The following is a 15,550-nucleotide window of genomic DNA, read 5'->3' on the forward strand; positions in this document are numbered from 1 at the left end:
TGCTCCTTATGATGCTGAACCTTTTCAAGTGGTGTCTACCAAAGGACAAATGGTGACTGCCCAATGTCCTGGGAAGTCCTGCATCGAACACTGTTCTCATTTCAGACCTGTGTTTCATCAGTCTTCAACACCATGGTAAAATAAAAACTGATACTGTAAACTCAATCATTGACGATGACTGTTTACAGTTTTCAGTAACCAGATCGGGTCAACAGGTCAAACTGAAGAGATATAGTTGTACATTTTTCTATTTATATGTAGATACTTATGTCTGTATCATGATTTTCTAAAAAGTTGCAATTTTTCATTGAGCAGAGGTGGAGCTGTAGTGTCTTGCATGCTTTCAATTTTTTTTTTTTATATAACAAATTTTATTGGTATTTTGCTGAAACAAATTATTTTATATTGGTATTGGTATATTGGTATTTTGTGCGATTTCGCTAGGCTTTTTGGAAAGAGCCCCCATCTTGTCAACCATCTCAGGGAAAACTCTATCTGCTTTCTGTTTTTATCCCCCCAACTGTACACACGGGCTGCGGATGCTTGCCAGATATGCTTTGCTGTTTCAAGAACAAAGTGTTTAATCTCATCTCTAACCAGGGCAAGTTGCCTCATTGTGGAGGCCTGCGCAGAAACAGCAAACTGCCTCTCAAATCGTAATGCCTTAGCCTCGAGGGCTGATACCTCAAGATTGCGTGCCTGTTCCCGCACCTGCAGGAGATATTTAGCCTGTCCCCGGAGGGCAGCCTTGCACGCTGCCCAGACCATGCCAGGTGATTGCAACGACCCCACGTTGTGATCAAAGTATTGAGTGAGGTGATCGTTCACCGCCTGGGTATACTCCCTATCTTGGAGATGCCAGGCATTCAGACGCCCCACCGGGCGCCGAGTGGGGTCTGTATCTTCCAGATGGATTTGTAGCGGTGCATGGTCTGAGACCCCATGCGGCAACATCTCCGTCCAAGTGGCGCTGGAAGCATCTAGTGCTGGCATGAAAATGAGGTAAATTCTGGCATGTGTATGATGCGCCGTCGACGTGAGAGTGTACTGTCGCTCTCTGGGATGCCATAGTCGCCAAACCTCAAATAGGCCTTGGCTCGCAGCCCAATCATTGATACCCAATGCCCGATGAGAGCGACCTGTTGACACCGGGCCTGAGATATCCAACTCTGGGTTCAGAACTGCGTTGCAGTCTCCACCCAGCAGGGTCATGCTTTCAAACGTAACCTTTCTTGCTCCCTGGGGACTCTGTATTAGTGTGATATATTCACCAGAACAAAATGTAATGAAAGGTTGGTTTAGAATGTTGAAGTTCTGTTCTGCTTTCCCTCTTATCTCATAACCGAGCTTACCGAACCTCTCTGGAATGCACTTTAAAGAAGACATTTATTGTTATTAATTCCCCACCCACAAGTTCTTGAGAGATGAAATTAGTAGATTGGAAGCACACGTTCAAAAGTAGTCGCAGCAATGAAAGCAAAATATATCAAAGTACTTCTCAGTTGCAGTGTACACAGCAAATAGATGTGATTATTTTATAGCATAACTTCAAAGCAAAGCATAAAAGTCAAAATTCATCACCTTATGGGCAAGGCGGTAGGGCCTATATTCAGCTTCATCTTTCTGGGGTCTGCAAGTTGATGACTCCGGTCAACTGCGAGAAAGAGATTTTCTACCCAATGGGAGACAGGCAACTGACGTCTAGTTCCTGTCTGAAGTCAAGCAGATTCAATCTACCTCTCTGTAGCCCAGAGTCATCCTTAAAAGCAAACTCAGTGTGAGAGCCGAAGAACCTTGGAGAGAGGCCAATTCTCCTGAGCTCACTCGCTCTCAGACTGGATTGCGAGGTAAACACAAAATATACGTGCTCTTATCAGCTAAGGTCTGATGTGAAGAAAACAGCTTGGTCCATCTTGTGGAAAAACACAGCTTGGAAAAACACAGCGCATCTGCAATGTCTCAACTGCAATATCTATCCCCACGTTAAAGCCAATAGGCAGTTAACCTAAATATCAAATGTAATGTCTAATGTCATGTCAAAGCCAATAGGCAGCTAACCTAAATATCAAATGTAATGTCTAATATCACGTCAAAGCCAATAGGCAGCTGAACTGAATACAAAATGTAATGGCTAATGCTATGTCAAAGCCAATAGGTGGGTAAACTGAATAGAGAATGTAACGGCTAACTCCATGTTAAAGCCAATAGACAGCTAAACTGAACAAAACATATAGGGGGTCATTCCGACCCCGGCGGTCCTTGGCGGGAGCACCGCCAACAGTCTGGCGGTGCTCCCCAGGGTATTCTGACCGCGGCGGTTCAGCAGGGGCCCCCGTAAGAGGGCCCCACCCTGAATTTCAGTGTCTGCTTAGCAGACACTGAAATTCGCGACGGGTGCTACTGCACCCGTCGCACATCCTCCACTCCGCCGGCTCCATTCGGAGCCGGCATCCTCATGGAGGGGTGTTTCCCACTGGGCTGGCGGGCGGCCTTTTGGCGGTCGCCCGCCAGCCCAGTGGGAAACCCAGAATACCCGCGGCGGTCTTTTGACCGCGCAGCAGTATTTTGGCGGTTCCCTCCAGGTGGGTGGCTCCCGCCGCCCGCAGGGGTCAGAATGACCCCCATAATGTGCTACTGGTGAACATTGAGCAACTAACAAGCGCAGTGGTGAAACACAAAGTCATTGGTCAAACACATTTAATAGCATCACAAGTTCACATGTACATGCAGAGGAATAAAGATGTGTGATTTACAGCTGGTGTGCGGCCTAGTCATTTAATGGTAGGGGGCTGGGGAAGACGCTACAGTTATATTTTGAACTATTTGATTTTACTTCAATAAAGCATTTCTAAACAACAAAAATAAATGTTGTCTCTGGAAACCAAAAAATTTTCTTATGAAAATCCGTTTTTTTCTCTTTTCACAAGACTTGAGTTATAGCTATATGACTGAGGAATCATAACGAGTACTTTCAGAAATGCTATGTTAATTCTGTCAAATCAGGAATAGCTTTGATAGTTTCCTTGTTGTGTCGCCTACTTTCAACTATGTATAATGCATCTTTCCAGATAAAAAAAGGTTATGCTTCCTCTGGTACAACTCAATAACGCAATTATCTCCTTTGTTTTATACACAATGAAACAATCTACTCCATTTTCATCCTTCTTTGTCTCCTTGGACATAATGTTGCTAAAATTACTCAACACTTAACTCAAATGTATTATGAGCTCTAGCTTGATCTAAGTGCTTTGATTTTCAGAATATTGATGTCAGGTTGGGGAATTGTTTAATTCAAGTTTCAGATCATTAACCCACATGTAAATCCTTCAGTGTCTCGACTCAGTTTTAATTATGGAATCGTTTCATCTTCAAAGAAAATATAACAAATTAAAAAATTGCCTTGTTTTGTTACCATGCTTCATGGGATATGTGATTGTAGAAAAATATTAAAAAAACATTAGTTCATCAAGCCATACCTTTGCACTTTTCAACTGCCTCTTAAAAGGAGAACTGTTACTTGTACGATTGTAGCTGATTGTGTGAGATTGGTGTGACGTGACAAACTGAAATGTAATTCAAGTTTTATGTGGAGGAGCAAAGTGTGAGCCCAATGAGGGCAATGTCACGGGCTGCCAGTTTTCTGTGTCTTCGGTAACCACTCACAGAACGGAAAATGTCTTCGGAAAAGTGCTATGATCGCCCTTGCGCATCCTTCATTTCTCACTTTAAGGCAGTTTATTTCAGTGCTCGGTCATCTTCGGAATATAGAAGAAAATTGAAAAGGCACGTTTAATACTCTACCATACCAAGGAGACTAGCGGGCTATGTGAGCAGAGAAAATGTAATTTATATGTCTGCACTTTATAAGCCTGGAGCGCACGGACGGGTGAGATGTTATGGCTTGATAATTTGTTTTTGGGGTCGGTTCTATTTGCCTAAGAAGCGGCGAGAAGGTTGCCTGAAACGCTCGGCTGATAGCACTGAGGTCTATAGTGCCTTGCAGTAAAACGTGCGCAGCAATTTGAGCAAACGCTGAAATTAGCTTTTGCAGATTATTCGGACTCTAAATTATGGCTCTGTTTTTAGAGTGGTAATTAAAAGAAGTTGCTTCTTCTGCACTAAAGTTTTGCTGGGATCTTCTTATGGTTTCCTCTTGCATTTATGAGAAGTTTTACCAGGAAAGCATTGGAGATGTATACACGTATGGGGCGTTTTGAAAAGATATCTACTATTTTCAGTGTTTTAATAAACATTCTAGACACTGAAACCAGGGTTTCAGTTTTATGATTTTTTTTTAATAGTGAAAAAAATGAGCAAACTGTGCTGACCCACCTTTAGTTTTTCGATCCATTAAGGTCCACGTTTAGTAAGGGAGCAAAGCACGCACTTAAGAGAGTTTTACTATGCCACGCTAAGACTCCTTTCGTGGCTCAGTGTCTCAAAGTGATTGTGTAGTAACCCAAGGCAATGCAAGTTCCTTCTTTGCATTACTCTATCCTAGCAATGGTGTAATGAAACTTGAGGGGGCCCCTTATAAAGTCCCTGGAGCGGGCCCCCTCTCCTCTGGACCCAGTTAGGAGCCTGCCACCTGTGCACAGTGTACTGTGCGGCTGGGGCCCCCTGGAGCTCGCACCAGGGGATGCAGAGGCCTTTGCTATGCCACTGCGTCATGGCAGGTGTCCTTGCCTGCACAAAAGCAATCCTCCATGCAACAAAGGCACCTTTTTACCATTGTGCAATGGTGCCTGTGTTTGCGCTAGGCAGCCGATTGTGTGCCAGCACAGGCAGAGAGCAAGAATGTGGCACTGATTGGTAAATATGGCACACTGCTGCCCTTTCATGCAATTCAGAGCAGTGCAGAAAGTTGACTTTCTGTGAGGTGTTGCGTGAAAGACTGATAAATCTGCACCAAACCTCCAACCACTTTGAAGGTGCTAAATACAGAACCAAGCAGTATTGAAATATGCACAGGTGCAATACATACAAAACAAGGAAAGTTCGGGCTGGTGAGGATTTCATAAGAACACAAACCGACTGCAAGTAGCCCTCCTTCATTATTCCCTTCTTCGCAACCAACATTTTTGCCAACATTAATCATAGTGAATGCATTTGGGGAATCAGCAAGGGTGCACTGATACTGAGAAATGCCGTACACTGAAAGATTATTGGTTGCATTTGCATTTCATTTTATTTTCCCTATTATAGATTAATTGAAAATTTAGAGGGGGTGTGGCTTGCCAGCCAAGATGGCGGATGCGGTTTGGCACAGCTCCGGGGTGAAGCCCCGATAATCCGCCCTTGCGGCTGATGGGCCCCTGTGCATCGATGCATGACTGAGTGAATACTGCCGGGAGACGGCTGTGATGTTCGCGGCACCAGGGAATGTGCTGCGGGCACTGGCGGGGACGCTGGCCCGAGCGTCGCTGTGAGGGGTGCGGCCTAACCTGAGGAATCTCCACGCTCACAGTCTGGCCGAGCTCGTGTCTTGTGGCGATGTGAGGGGAGAGAAGAGAAGGAGCGGCTGTTTGCGGTGAGCTGGGTGAGGTGGAGGCGAACAGCAGTTGGTGTTGAAGGAAGCGGGGACCTTGTGGCGATGGAAACCCACCTGCTCCTGGTGCCCCTTGAATCGACTTCTGCCCAGGAGGCCCGAGTGAGGATTTGCGGAGAGGGCACAGACCAAACTCCGCCCACCCCAACTAGTTCTCCCTGCGACTGCCTTGACACTGCAGGAGTTACGAGCTCTGGGGTGATTACACTGTGAAATCCCGGTGCCCCAGGCAGCCACAGGAGTGGGGCTGCTCGTGCTGTTGAGACTTCGTCCCTCAATTGCGCATGCAAGCAAGCCCCCCGCACACCTGGAGAACTGCACCTTGATGATAACTGCGATTCTCAATCAATGAACGCTTGATGAGATGGGCCGCCTTCACTCTGGGACGGGAGCTAGACTGCTGGCACCAGGAGCTGAGGCCCTGCAGTCAGACATTCATAAGTTAGATATGGTGCTGCAGGCTGTGGAGCAGATAGGCTCTTCACTGGAGCAGGCTCAGACCTCACTGGAGGGTAAGATCAATAAGGTAGCCAGTGATCTCACCCTACTTCATGCGGATCACCGCAAACTAGCAGATAAAACTGGCTCACTAGAAGACCAGTTACATGAACTGACTCCTAAGACGGACCAACTTGAATCCTAACTATGAATGGCACTAGACCGGATGGAAGTGCTGGAACACCGCACGGAGGATGCAGAAGGATGCACCAGGAGGAACAACATCCGTGTTATGGGCCTCCCAGGGGGTGTGGAGGGGTCAGATGCAGTCACACACATCGAGACCTGGCTTCGGGGGCTGGTACTAGAGGGTTCACTGACACCGTTCTTCTCCGTGGAGTGTGCCCACAGGGTCCCTATGAAGGGCAGGTCATCAGGAGCGAGCCCGCACCCTTTCTTGCTACGCTTGTTGCACTATACGGACATAGATATTATTCTGTATGCAGTGAGATCACTCCCGGCAATCCAAGTGGATAACGCCTAAGTTATGATGTTCCCAGACTATACCATTGCCGTACAAAAACAACGTGACTCATTCTTGTCTGTGAAGCTCAAACTCTGGGCCCTTAGCCTGAAGTACTCCCTCCTCTTCCCCGCCAGGCTGCGAGTGGCAACCAGTGAAATAACATACTTTTTTAACACCCCGGAAGCCGCCTGGGAATGGCTAGAGTCAACAGACCTGATCACTCAGTGAGACACTGAATCCGAAAGACCTGCAGCACATGGTCTGAGGCCCCGTAGACCGAGAAATTGCAAATGCCATTGGGCTCGCCCGACAAACATAAGCCACGCTCAGGATCGAGAACAGATTGTACAGTAGCGACGCTGTGCCCTACAAACTGCAACAGCTATCTGTGTCCCATCAGCCACCTCGGAAGTAGACGCTGAGCTGACAGATTCTGATGGTGACAATGGCTTCTTTCTTGAAACACCTTCTGAAGTGGGGTCCTCACCCCTTCCTACAGTGATGCTGCAAATGGCGGATGACCTACTTTGAACTCAATTGCTGCACATGGGTCACTCAACTGTACATTCCCTTGTGACATTGCCTTTCGTGGTGATTGAAAGACTGAACCTCTCTACGTGACATTTCTACTTGCACATGAACTTATTATTCTGACTTGGCCTGTGGCTCTGCGCCTCCACCACTTTCCACGGCCAATAATTGATGTCCAATCTGCATACTATCCCTTGTCTCCTACACTGAATGTTATACACTGGCTCATTGGCCACCCACACCCAAGCTGCGTTAGGGCTTCCATCCTTGAGCCTATTGGGTACCACACACCCTCTCCATACCACCTCACCCCCTCTACTTGTGGGTACTGTCTCCACGCACGCCACACAGGTGTCTTGATTGTTTGGGCAGATACCAGTTGCCCCTCTGCTTTAATAGTATTTTATCATGTTATCTTTTTGCCAGTCGTTGATTTTAAACTATGTTTGTTTGTTTCCGAATGGAGCCTGGATTCCCCCTGTCCCGCCGCCCTCCTTCTCCCACCTAGGATGTCCCACTGCCGATCACATGGGACCCCACGTCTCTGGGAGTGGAAATTTGAGACATTACCGAGCCACATTATGAATCCTACCACAATTCTCACATGGAATTTGCGAGGCATTCACTTGCCTGCACGCAGATATTCCATATACTCATATCTGAAAAGACACTCGATTCACAGAGCATTTTTAGAGGAGACTCACCTTGCACAGCCAGAAATCGCGAGACTGCGGTTGCGCTGTCGAGGGCAGCTGTTTGCAACAAATCACTCCTCCTATGCCACAGGGGCACTTGTCTGGATCAGACGGCCACTCCATTTGTGGCTGGTGATCATGCGATTGATACACAAGGGTGCTATGTACTGGTGCGCGGCCGCCTGGCCAGCCGAGCCATGGTGTTGGGGTCCATCTATGCTATGAATACAGACCAGGCCTCCTTTCTCAACACGTTATCTGGCCCCCTTCCTCGTTGGAGCGATCTTCCTTGGCTGATAGGGGTTGACTTTAATAGCGTGCTAGATCCTGATATGGACCATTCTTTTCCACCACTGCCCACTGCGCCTACAGTGGTGGCTGCAGGAGCGCTGCGTATCTGGCTCCAAAATTGGCAACTCATAGATATATGGTGCCAAAGTAATGCTGATACTAGGGTCTAACCGTTTTACTCGGAACTGCACCAATTACATGTCCGACTTGACTGAATATTATGCACAGTTAACTCATTATGAACATGGTGGTCCAGACCGCCATCCTAGCGGTGGCGGAAATTACCGCCACCGGCATGGCAGTCTGGACCTCCATATTACGAACACTGGGGGACCGCCACAGGCGGCCCTCCATCACCGCCAGGGTACCACTGCCAGACAGCTTGACGATGGCGGAGTTACCTATCTGACAGGGCAGTGCTGCAAGCACAGCTGCCCTCCAGATAAAGAACCTGTTTTCCTCCATCCTTTCACTGGCGGTTTCCCCCACCAGGGAAAGGCTGGCAGAAGGGGTGCTCCAGGGCCTCCCGGGGGGCCCCTGCACAGTCCATGCACGTGGCATGGACTGTGCAGGGGACCCCTTGCACAGCCCCGTCGCGCAAGTCTGATTTACGGGCAGTGATATGCGCAACGGGTGCTGCTGCATCTGCTGCACTGCAGAATTACGACGGCTCCATGTGGAGCTGTCGGCAATGTCCAGACCCAGCATTCCGCCCGCTGGCCCAGTGGAATGTTTATTGGGCTGGCGGTCTGTGTTTAGACTGCCAGCATGAACACCGCGGGGAATCCCGCGGTGTTCATAATGCCCCCCTTAAGCCTTGCAGTACTAAGGACTGACTATTTAGGCCGCACTCACTCTGATCACAATCCACAGCTTATAAATTTGGGATGGGACACTTCACATCCAGCTATTACCACCTGGTGGCTCCGCCCGGAGCTATTAGAAGATGCAGTATTCAGGGTATCACTAGAATGAATATCGAATATTTTGAAAACAACGATGGCACAGCATCCTCTGTTCTTGTTGAATGGGATGCATTTAAAGTCTCTGTCAGGGGGCACTGCAAGGGCACGCAGTGTAATCTTCGCAAATCCATTGAAAGCGACCTGACTCAAGTGGAGAGATCCCTGATATCCCATGAACAAAATGCTGCACAACACCCTCCGGCGACTTACCAGTTATCTATTGCCACAGCAAAACATACATCCTTGTTGGAGAGGCTGCGCTGCCTCAACTATGCAGCCCACTTAGCCCGCACGCATTCCATGGCCGACCGGTCAAGCAAGATGCTGGCCTGGCTCATTCGTCAAGATCAGGATCGCATTCCTATTGTGGAGCTTCTCTCGGCAGTGTGGGACGTACATCACACCCCTCATGACATACACGCTGAGTTCACACGAAACTACGCAACACTTTATTGCCCCTCTGCTGAGCTGGATGTGATAGCCTATGACAAACTTTTCTCCCTGACCCCTCTACCCTAGCTGACACCTGACCAACAGGAGTAATTGGAGGCAACCCTGACGCTGCCTGAGGTGCAGAATAGCATATGTGCCTTGGCTACAGGAAAAATCCTGGGCCCGCTCTCACCTCGTCTACTCCATTTTTATGTGGACGCACTACAAGAGGCATCCTTGCCTGCATCGTAATGAGAGGCACTGCTGGTATTGCTCCCCAAGCCCAGCAGAGACCCGACCGAGTTGGGCTCTTACAGACCTCTGGCAATGCTCAATACTTAATAATGCACGCCTCTGGTACCTCAGCTGATTCGCCCTGACCAGAATGGCTTTGTGCCAACCCAAGACAATTCCCACAACATCAGGTGCTTATTCAGAGTCATGAGATATCCAACACAAAAATGGCCTTGCGCCGGATGTCTGGAGCTTGATCTGGAGAAGGCCTTTGATTCCTTAGAGTGGCCCTATCTGTTTGAGTCCCTAAACCGATTTGGCCTAGGTCCCCATTTCTTGCGCATGGTGAAGCTGTAGTATACCCATCCCCAATCCAGGGTCAAAATTGGAACAATCACCTCTGCACCCACTGATGTGGGCAGGGGTACTCGACAAGGCTGTCTCTTCTCCCCACTGTTATTTTCTCTGGCGATGGAGCTCCTGGTGGCAGAACTTCACAGGTGGGGAGAGACATGGAGTATCCCACTAAGTGATGGCACACATACCATATCTTTATATGCAGACGATTTTCTTTTGTACCTTAAGGACATTGATAACATCCCTGCTGAAATTGCGAATATACTGCACTGATTAACAAATCTCTCCGGATTAAGAGTTAACTGGGCAAAATTATGACCCTTTCCTTTCAACCCTGACTTGCCATACCAGCACGTACAACATTCGTGGGTTCATATCCCCTGGCAGCCTAGAATATTCAGATACCTGGGTATCCAAATTTTTCACAATGAAGAGGATCTCCATGACGGCAACCTTAGAAGAACAGTGTCATCTATCCGTGCACAGATTAACTTTTGGCAAACACTTCCACTTTCAGTGGCTGGAAGAATCGCCCTCCTGAAGGTAGTGGTGTTGCCGCATTTTCTGAACTACTTCTGTAATTTACCATGCTATGGCCCTCATTATGACATTGGCGGCAAATGCCACTTACCACCACGGCGACGGCTGCCAACATACCGTTGCCGTGGCTACCAGCCGCCCACCCGCATTATGACCCTCAACGGAATTCCGCCAACATCCTAATTTGGGAAAAGGTACCGCCAGCCTGTTGACAGTACCTTTCCTCAAATTACCGCCGACCGCCAGGGTCGTAATGAGGGCCTATGTCTCAGCCAGCTTTTCTTGAGAGCTAGAATCCAGAATCCAAGAGTTTATTTGGAACGAGGGCAGATGCAGAGTGGCGCTGAAGAAGCTCCACTCACCTCTGAATCGGGACTGCCTATCGGTGCCAAATATGGAGCAATATTACCTGGCCTCCCAGCTTCAGTGGGTGGCGCAATGGCCATTTGGCCTTCAGATATCTGACACAGTGACTCGATCACCACCCTGGATGCGCCCTGTGGTTCTACACCTCTTTCACACAAACGCCAGGACACCTATGGAGCTCCTGCTGTGCATGGCTCATCGTTGTTACCGCAGGTGTCTGCGCCTCACACATACAACTGTCACTTATGCTCCGGCACTGGCACTACTGGGCACAGAGCGGGCTTCACGACTCACAACCACCGCTGAATTGGAGCCCTGGCACGCAGCTGTTTTACACACACTGGGCGACCTCTATAGTGAAAGCAAACTTACTCCTTTTGACATACTAACAGTGGAGACAGGCCTACCAGCAGGGCAGTTTCTGCTATTTGACTCCCTGATAGCGACACTGTCACAACCCTGGGGAAATATGGCATCTGAACCCCCAACACACTTACTAGTGCAATACATGCAAGTCATGGAACAGGGCAAACACCTGATACAGTGGTTCACCGACGCACTCAGAACGCACACACTATGCACCTACGCTGCATGCCGGCTGGAAGGAAGATTTCCTTGAGCCCTGCACTGATAAAACATGGAATGCAGCGCTGTCCAGCCACATTAACATCACCCGCAAATCCAGATTCCACCTCATCCAATTTTATATTTTCCACAGAGCCTACCTCACACCAGCCAATATTAACAGGTACTTTGGCCACGTGGATGCTGCCTGCCCTTGCTGTAAGTTGGTGGGGGCGAAACTCCTCCACATGCTGTGGTCTTGCCCCTCTTTAAGCACTTATTGGCAAGGTGTGATGACACGCTTATCAGCTTGTACGGCGTTCCCACGGTTAGATGCTTGGGATTCTTGTATCCTGGGTCTTTTCCCACGAGTTAAAAAACACAGAGCTTCAACAATATTTTTAGACCTTGGCCTCCTGATACCAAAACACTTAATTACCAGGAGATGGAGGGCCCATGAGCCCCCATCCACTGAGGTATGGGAGGATTCTTTCCTGGTATGGGTGGGGGCTGAGGAGGTGGCCCTGAGACAAGAGGACACCTTGGCCTTGTGTAAATAGCCCTTGTCCGCAAGTTGCGATGAGATGCTGACTCGACTGCGAGAACCGGAGCATGGCACGAGCATAGAGGCGGCAGGCGCTTACACTATGGAATTGGTATTGGAATAGGTGGTTCATGCGATGGGTTTGCAGACTAAGCCCTTAATGGTGCGATCCCCTGTAATTGTTGCCTTTGATTGAAGCGGGTTCCCTACAATTGCATTAACTTTGGCCCCTGGGGCCAAATGGAGGGAAACGTGAGTGGACACGATGGGGGGACTCTTTTACATTGCAGGGTGGACTCCAACGGGACTCCAAGTTTGTTAACTGTTTTAGTAACCTTACAGTTTCATATAATGTCAATGCTGAATCTTCACATTTATAAGCTGTTATCTATATATGCCAGTTATTATATAGATGCCCCACAGAGACTTGTTATCCACGGGAGTATACTCGCTGAGCGAGAGGTGAAAGCAACCCTACTCCCAGCTTCTTTATATTTCTCGTTGCATGTAAACTCCAATTGAGACTTGCCAATGTTTGCTAGAATAACCCACATGCGCTGTGAATATTCTCTTGCCTATTCCACTGCACTGTAGCCAAATGTTTTAGCAATGTATCGGTATTATGCACCAATACTGTAATTTCAAATGTTGGAACCATAAGGTACGAAATTCAAAAATAATATTAATAATAAAAAGATTCAAGTAAAAAAAAAATAGATGAATTGAAAATTTAGCCAAACCCTTGCATTAACAGCCAAAAATTAGCAATAATATCTCCAATAGTTTCAGTGCAAAAAAAAACATTTACCTCGCATTTTATCTTTCTTTGAACAGGTTTATATAACTTAAATGGCATTTATAATAAAGTAAAATATTACTAAGCCACAATGAAACATTGTAACAATGTCAACATTAATCCCTCAGGTGCTCTGGACGTAACAGTTACGTCCTGGGCAGCACTGCTTGGGTGCCCAGGACGTAACCTTTACATCCAAGTAGGGACCCTGAGGGGAAGCGCTTCTCCTTCCACCCCACCCCCCATTCCCCCATGGTGTCTGATGACGTCAGCGCACGATCATGCACTGACCTCATCAGAGGCCCACCCCTACGCGCTGGAAGGTCAGCTTCCAGCACAGATAGGCGTAGAAATACAAAAGCATTTCTCCTCCGATCACGTGGAGGGGCCGAGAGAGGCATCACAGGAAATGAAAGGCCTTTCCTTTCCTTTGCTGTCTCTCTGCATTTCTGCTGACCGATCGCGATGCAGACATGCTACTAGACACCAGGGGATGTTTTTTTTTTTTTTTACTAATACACATAAGGGGAGTGGCTCCTTGGGCAAGGGCTGCTCCCCAGGGGGGTAAACTGTTTTTAGTTTTTTTCTGTACCCCCCTATAATTAGGCCGATCTGCCCCCAGGGGCAGCAGAAACCCCTAGACACCAGGGATCTTTTTTTTTTTAAATATATTTTATTTTTTTATGTGGGCAGTGACCCCTTAGGCAAGGGTCACTGCCCTGGGGGCAAAACTAATTTTAGGCAATTCCTGCCCCCCTTGGGGGCAAATCAGCCTAATTTTATTAGGCTAATCTGCCCCCAAGTGGGGCAGAAACCACTGGACACTAGGGATTTTTTTATCAGTTTCATGTGAGAGTAGTGACCCCTTAGGCAAGGGTTGCTCCCCTGGGGGGGGCAAATTTGTGGTAGGCCATTTTTGCCCCCCTTGGGGGCAGATCGGCCTATTGTAATTAGGCCGATCAGCCCCGTGGGGGGTGCAGAAACCTCTAGGCAGCAGGGATTATTATTATTTTTTTGCTTATTTTATTTTTTTATATGTGGGGAGCGACCACTTACGCAAGTGTTGTTCCCTGGGGGGCAAATTTATTTTAGGCCATTTCTGCCCCGTTGGGGGCAGATCGGCATATTTTTATTTGCCCGATCTGCCCCCAAGGGGGGGCAGAAACCACTAGGCCCGGGGATTTTTTTTTGCACCAATTTCACACAAGGGGAGCGACCCCTTACACAAGGGTCGCTCCATTGGGGGGGAATTTATTTTAGGCCATTTCTGTCCCCTTGGGGGCAGATCAGCTTTTTCTATAAGGCCGATCTGCCCCGGGGATGGCAGAAACCACTAAGGCACCAGGGACTGGTGTGTGTGTATTATTTGGGGGGCAGCTCCCCATGGGGGCACATTACTGTTGGCCATGTCTGCTGGCCTATCCTGCTTTAAAAATGTTCAAATAAATGTTATAAAGAAATTACTTCTCGAAGAGAGTATTAATCACTTTTTTCGGAAATAGGATAATTAATCCCGGCCTTTTGACCAGCCTTGTTTTGTATTATGTTTTCTTACCCAGGTCAGGTAGGGTTTGTTGGGTAAACCTCTTCTTCTCTACAGGCCTATTTTTGGAAGGTCCACCTGTCCCCAAGGGGGCAGAAAGCCCACCAGGGACCAGGGAAGATATTTTTTCAAAAGAAGAGGGTGGGGGTATGGCCATACCCCCACCCAAAAGAAATGGGGCCAAAGTTGTTCTGCCCACCAGAGGGACAATTACCCCCTATCCACACCCGGGGGGGGGGAAGAAAGTCTACTAGTTGCCAGGGAATTAAAAAAAAAAATAGTGGGGTGGTGGCTACCAACCAAAATGGGCATGGTTATGCCCCACCTCAACTGAAGGAGGTAACAGTCTTTCAACTCTCCCCCAGCACACTAAAACATCTTATCCCATGGAAAGCAAGAGGACATTTGATTATTTTGGGTTCTGATTTTACAATTGGGCCATGAGAGCTTGGCTAACTCTTAAAAAAAGTCCCCACTTGGAATGGTGAGGGCTGCACTTTTTGGACTTTGGGACGCTGCCATGTTAAAAATCCACAAGACCTAGACACATTTGAAAAGTAAACATCTGGCTGAGTCCCGGGTGGTGTGCTTCACATGCACCCCACACCATTTTCTTACCCACAATGCCCTGCAAACCTCCAACTTTGCTGGAAATCACACATTTTTTCCACATTTTTGTGATGGAACCTTCCAGAATCTGTAGGAATCCACAAAATTCCTACCACCCAGCATTGCCTCATCTATGCCGATAAAAATTCTGCCCCACTTGTCAGCCTGGAATTCTTTTTTTTCAAATTGCCCTTTTGGGCCTGCTTTGTTTCCCCCTCAATTTTGAAACGTTTTTGGCTCTTCCCTGTCACAGGCACTTGGCCCACCTATAGGAGTGAGGTATCATTTTTACCTGGAAACTGAGTGGAACGTTGCGTGGTAGGAATTCTGTCCTGGTCTGGTGATTCCACACAGAAATGTGGGAAAAATGTGATTTTTAGCTATATTTTGGGGTTTGCTGAGGATTCTGGGTAAGAAAACACTGGGGGATCCACGAAAGTCACACCTCCCTAGACTCCTGAAGATGTCTAGTTTTCAGAAATGTCTGGGTTTGGTAGGTTTCCCTGTATGGCTGCTGAGCATAGGACCAAAAACTCAGGTGCCTCCCGCAAAAACAGGTAGTTTTGCATTT

This window comes from Pleurodeles waltl, chromosome 2_1 (assembly GCF_031143425.1).
Source record: "Pleurodeles waltl isolate 20211129_DDA chromosome 2_1, aPleWal1.hap1.20221129, whole genome shotgun sequence".
NCBI classification, from domain to species: Eukaryota; Metazoa; Chordata; class Amphibia; order Caudata; family Salamandridae; genus Pleurodeles; species Pleurodeles waltl.